The sequence below is a fragment of the Pan paniscus genome, chromosome 13 (genome assembly GCF_029289425.2).
Source record: "Pan paniscus chromosome 13, NHGRI_mPanPan1-v2.0_pri, whole genome shotgun sequence".
NCBI lineage: Eukaryota > Metazoa > Chordata > Mammalia > Primates > Hominidae > Pan > Pan paniscus.
Genome location: NC_073262.2, coordinates 125,598,013 through 125,604,590, shown reverse-complemented (window position 1 = coordinate 125,604,590; position 6,578 = coordinate 125,598,013).

Below are 6,578 nucleotides of genomic sequence, written 5' to 3'. Positions count from 1 at the left end.
TGACCAGGTGGTCTTCCCATCATATCTATGGACACTGGGCAGACAGCATGAAACGCTAATGGGCAAAAGCACCACAGATGCTTCCTGAAACCAGGGCAGTGCTGAAAGTCAACAGAATGGGCGTCCTGGTTAGGGTGGGTATCGGCTTTTTCATAATGTGGTCAGGGAGACAGACGCTCCCAAGAAACCCGTTGGCTCATCCAGTTGTCTGGCAGAGATGAATCGATGTTAAGACACATCCCTGACTGTGCCTTCCATGCATCTGTTCTAGAACTGGAAAGTTGCCAAGACCCTGAGGACTCCCACAACAGAAAACAGAGGGAAAAAAAATTAAATTGGAATAGTGTATTGTAGGAGTAATAGAGATTTGCATTATTTGCCTGATGTTTATCGGTTTTTGAACCACATGCAAATAAAGAGCCTCTGACTGACTCCCTGCTGTATCCCAGCTCCTAGTAGAAAAGCTAGTTCATAGAAGTGCTCAAAACATATTTCATAAATGAATGACATTACCTAATTTTCCTCCATACCAATCCTAATCATGAAAAAGGCTGGTGTGTACATATGTGTGTTGTGTATGTGCATGTATTTCATTGAATCCCTGCTTCTGAAGTACTTCTGAAATAGTAAAGCTCCTAAAGTATCAAAGACCAGGAAAATATGACCTCGTGTCTATGTGTAGCTGGCTAGATGATGAAAGGATAATATGGTCTGGCCAGAATATCCTACTAACTGGAGATTTTGAGTCTAGTTATCCTGGGGATAAACTATACATTTGAATATTTTAATATTCAATTATCTTTTTTTCCCTTTGTGAGAAAGAACTGAAACATCTCTAAAAAGGAGCAAATGAAGACAGTTTCATCAAGACCAGCACTCTAGGGAAGGAGAGCCTTACCATATCAGTGAAAGAAGGAATCAGGAAATTATCAGCTAGCAGCTGAAATAGAACTGTTGTCTGTCGGTCCCTAAAATGCAACTAAAAGTCTCCTATGAACACCATCACCCATTGTCTCTTTTTTCACCCCTCAAGTTTCTTGTTATCCCTTTCTGGTATCTCATCTCAGAAGTACCTCTCCAGGGATAATCACTGACCACACCTATCTTGGACATTTTATTTAACCAATTTTTGTCCATATTCCTATTTCAAATGAGGGATAAGCCCCTTCCCTCACCTCTGCTCCTTTGAAGCTAGGTCCTAAAAAGTGGGCAATAGGCCTAGATATTTCAGGACAGAGAAAGGAGCTATGCTAAGTCATTAGCCCACCACAAAACAGAATCTACTGTGAGAGAGGAGTTTCCACTTACAGTGCTAACTATAGGAGCACAATTTTCTGGGAAGATAAAAGTCAACGATCTTGGCAGCCAGGCTCCAGGTGCTCCTGCCTCCACTAAGACATTTTCTTCTTAAGGCAAGAGCATGGTCCAAGAGTACCTTTTCCAGGCTGTCTTCACATCCTCAAGGGTAAAAGCACACAGCACTAATTCTTCCCCCAAACCTACTTCCCCATGTTCAGGCGGGCCAACAGCACTACTGCCCGTTCACCTACATGCCACTCAGTCCTGCCACTAGAAAAGCCAGCATCTTTCCAGAGGGCTACCAAGCACTGCCAAGACACTGGACACATTTCTCAAGCAAAATGGGTCCTTAATGGAAGACGATCAAAATCTAGCTCTTGGATTGGGAGCAATGGAAGGCTGAATGCCCTTGGCCCAAAGGCTTAGGGTTGTTTAGGTTATGTTTCCTGGTCATCTTCAGCTGAACAGGCTGAAAAGGAAGATTCCTAAGTGCTGGGAGGGAGAATGAAAAGGAAAACAAACAGAATGTAGAGACAGCTGTAGTGTGGATACCCAAGTTCCTTCTGAACTTTGTACAGAGAGACCTCACACGTTCTCCTTTCCTCCCTCGGAAGCAGGGACAGATAGACAGTGCTCTGCTACATGGACACATACTGGGAGCCCAAGTTCCTTTTTGAAAACCCACGGGGATTTTTCTCTCTGGACCTCAGCCTGATACACTAACATAAAGAGGAATAGCCTTGTTTTCACTTCCTTTCTGTCTCAATTATCACTCTTTACACTCCAGTCTCTTCTAATTCCCTTCATCTCTCCTGTCCCTCATAGTTCTGTTCCTAGCCCTCCATCCCATTCTCACCAAAGTAAATGGGAAAAGAATTCTCAGGAGGGGGGAAAAAGATGACTTTCTCATCAGAAAAATAAACTTTTGGTGCTTATACTCAAAGATTATTTTAAATAACATGTGTGTTTTCACTCATTCAATAACTATCAATACCAACTCTGTACTCAGCCTTGTGGAGAAGATATTAAGGTGAACTAAGCACAAACTCCACTATCCTAGGCCTCCCAGTGTTCTAATAATTTGTTCTGGTCTTAAGATTTTTATACAGATAGAAGCAAGGCATTATGGGAATATGGTGAAATAAGCTCTTGTCTCTAGAGATATCAAAGAAGGCTTCTTGGAAGAAACAACATTTGAGCTGGCTCTTAAAGGATGAATAATGATTCTCTAGCCAGACCAAGAAAAAAAGGAAAGAGTTTATGAGGCTAAAGGAAAGTCAACTTAAAAATGTGAAGATGAAGACTAGCTTATGTATTCAGGGAACTGTGTTCGGTAGCAGTATTAGAGATGAGACTACCCAAGCAGAAAAAAGTCAGGGCATGGTGCATCCTATAATCTCTACGTTCTTTATTTAGTGGTTTGGACATTGTTGCATGAAAATTAGAGAAATTTAAGTGGTTTAGATTAGGACGCATCATGATCAGATTTGCATATTAGAAAGATCCCTACGGGCTGGGTGAGGTGGCTCACACTTGTAATCCCAAGATTTTGGGAGGCTGAGTCAGGCACATCACTTGAGGTCAGGAGTTCGAGACCAGCATGGCCAACATGGTGAAACCCCTTCTCTACTAAAAATACAAAAATTAGCCACGCATCGTGGCACACACCTGTAATCCCAGCTACTTAGGAGGCTGAAACCGGAGAATTGTTTGAACCCAGGAGGCAGAGGTTTCAGTGAGCCAAGATTGCACCACTGCACTCCAGCCTAGATGACAGAGCAAGACTCCATCTAAAAAAATAAATAAATAAATAAAAATATCCTTCTGGCTACAGTACCAGGGATAATGCAACTGGGGTTAGACCAGAGGTGGGGAAACTAGTGAGGAAGGTACTACAAAGTCAAGCAAGAGATCAGGAGGGTCTGAACAAAGGCAGTGATGTGGGTTTGGAAAAGACGGCTTTGTATTATTTATCACTCAGTTCCTAAGGTAATATTTTTTTCCTGCCTAATATTGTAATGTGGAATCAGGCAAGAGAATGTCTGCATCTTAAGGCAAGGATTATGTGTGTTTTGGGCTTTTCTTTATTAAAAATTACCTTATCCTGAACCTAACCTAAGCTCTTCCACCCAAAGTGAGTGGTGGTGGTGGTTATCATTATTGACATGATTGTTATCATGATGATGATAATGATGACAATGACAACCCATTTAGAATATGAGAGCAGACCTTTAACTACCATAAATTAAATTTGCTATGCTCTGAATGTTTGTGTCCCCCCAGAATTCATATGTTGAAACTTAACCTCCAAGGTGATGATAGAGCCTTTGGAAGGTAATTAGTTCATTAGCGTTCTGCCTTCGTGAATGGGATTAGCACCCAATATGGTTTGGCTGTGTCCCCACCCAAATCTCATCTTGAATTCCCATGTGTCATGGGAGGGACCCAGTGGGAGATAATTGAATCATGGGGGGAAGTCTTTCCCATGCTGTTCTCATGGTAGTAAGTCTCATGAGATCTGATTGTTTTATAAAGAGGAGCTTCCCTGCACGAGTTCTCTCTCTCTGTCTTTGCCTGCTGCCATCTGTGTAAGTCATGACTTGCTCCTTCTTGCCTTCTGCCATGATTGTGACCCCCTGCCACAGACACATGGAACTGTAAGTCCATTAAACCTCTTTTTTGTAAATTGCCCAATCTCGGGTATGTCTTTATCAGCAGCATGAAAACGGATTAATCCAGTAAATTGGTACCAGTAGAGTGGGGCACTGCTGTAAATACCTGAAAATGTGGAAGCGAATTTGGAACTGGGTAATAGGCAGAGGTTGGAACAATGTGAAGGGCTCAGAATAACATAGAAAAATGTGGGAAAGTTTGGAACTTCCTAGAGACTTGTTGAATGACTTTGACCAATGCTGATAATGATATGGACAGTGAAATCTGGGCTGAAGTGGTCTCAGATGGAGTTGAGGTACTTGTTGGGAACAGGAGCAAAGATGACTCTTGTTGTGTTTTAGCAAAGAGACTGGTGGCATTTTGCCCCTGCTCTAGAGATCTGTGGAACTTTGAACTTGAGAGAGATGATTTAGGGTATCTGGTGGAAGAAATTTCTAAGCAGCAAAGCATTCAAGAGGTGACTTGCATGCTGTTAAAGGCATTCAGTTTTATACAGGAAGCAGAGCATACAAGTTCAGAAAATTTGCAGCCTGACAATGTGATAGAAAAGAAAATTCCATTTTCTGAGGAGAAATCCAAGCCAGCTGCAGAAAATTTGTATAAGTAACAAGGAGTTGAATGTTAACCCACAAGACAATGGGGAAAATGTCTCAAGGGCATGTCAGAGACCTTTGAGGCAGACTCAAAGGTCCCATCACAGACTTGGAGGTCTAGGAGGAAAAAGTGGTTTTGTGGTCTGGGCCAAGTCTCCCTGTGCTGTGTGCAGCCTAGGGACTTGGTGCCCTGCATCCCAGCTGCTCCAGCAGTTGCTGAAAGGAGGCAATGTAGAGCTCAGGCCACGGCTTCAGAGGGTGCAAGCCTCAAGTCATTGCACCTTCCATGTGGTGTTGAGCCTCCCGGTACACAGAAGTCAAGAATTGGGGTTTGGGAACCATCACCTAAATTTCAGAGGATGTATGGAAATGCCTGGATGCTCAGGCAGGAGTTTGCTGCAGGGGCGGGGCCCTCATGGAGAACCTCTGCTAGGACAGTGCAGAAGGGAAATGTGGGGTCAGAGCCCCCACACAGAGTCCCTACTGGGGCATCACATAGTGGAGCTGTGAGAAGAGGGCCACCATCCTCCAGACCCCAGAATGGTAGATCCACTGACAGCTTGCACCGTCCACCTGGAAAAGCCACAGGCACTCAACGCCAGCCCATGAAAGCAGCCAAGAGGGAGGCTATACCCTGCAAAGCCACAGGGGTGAAGCTGCCCAATACCATGGGAACTCACCACTTGTATAAGTGTGACCTCGAGGTGAAACATGGAGTCAAAGGAGATCATTTTGGAGCTTTAAGATTTGACTGCCCCGCTGGATTTCAGACTTGCATGGGGCCTGTAGTACCTTTGTTTTGGCCAATTTCTCCCATTTGGAATGGCTATATTTACCCAATGCCTGTATCCCATTTTATCTTGGAAGTAACTAACTTGCTTTTGATTTTACAGGCTCATAGGTGGAAGGGACTTGCCTTGTATCAGATGAGACATTGGACTGTGCACTTTTGAGTTAATGCTGAAATGAGTTAAGACACATGATTGGTTTTGATTTCTGTTGTTGTTTTTTTCTTTTTTTTTTTTAGACAGAGTCTCGCTCTGTTGCCCAGGCTGGAGTGCAGTGGCATGCTCTCGGCTCACTGCAACCTCTGCCTGCTGGGTTCCAGCAATTATTCTGCCTCAGCCTCCCTAGTAGCTGGGACTACAGGTGCACACCACCACACCCAGCTAATTTTTGTATTTTTTAGTAGGGATGGGGTTTCACCACATCGGTCAGGCTGGTCTCGAACTCCTGACCTCGTGATCCACCCACCTCAGCTTCCCAAAGTGCTAGGATTACAGGCATGAGCCACTGTGTCTGGCCACATGATTGGTTTTGAAATGTGAGGACATGAGACCTGTAAGGAGCCAGGAGCAGAATGATATGGTTTGGCTGTGTCCCCACCCAATTCCAATCTGTTGTGGGAGGGACTTTGTGGGAGATAACTGAATAAGGGGGGAAGCCTTTCCCCTGCTGTTCTTGTGATAGTGAATAAGTCTCACAAGATCTGATTGTCTTATAAAGAGGAGCTTCCCTGCATGAGTTCTCTCTCTCTCTTTGCCTGCTGTCATCCATGTAAGACATGACTTGCTCCTCCTTGCCTTCCACCATGATTGTGAACCCCACTCCCCCCCACTAGCCATGTGGAACTGTAAGTCCATTAAACTTCTTTTATTTTTGTACATTTCTCAGTCTCAGGTATGTCTTTATCAGCAGGGTGAAAATGGACTAATACAGCACCCTCATAAAAAAAGCCTTGAGGGAGCCTATTCATCCCCTCTGCCCTGGGAGGACACATAGAAAGCACTAGCCATGAGGACAGGCCCTAAGCAGACACTGAATCTGCTGATGCCTTGCTCTTGAACTTTCCAGCCTCCAGAATTGTGAGCAATACATTTCTATTGTTTATGAATTACCCAGTCTAAGATACTTTGTAATGACCACCCAAACTAACTAAATCAGAATTGAACACCAATTATTCTTTCAAAAGGTTTAAGTTGTATATTTAGAAATAAAGATACTATTATTGAT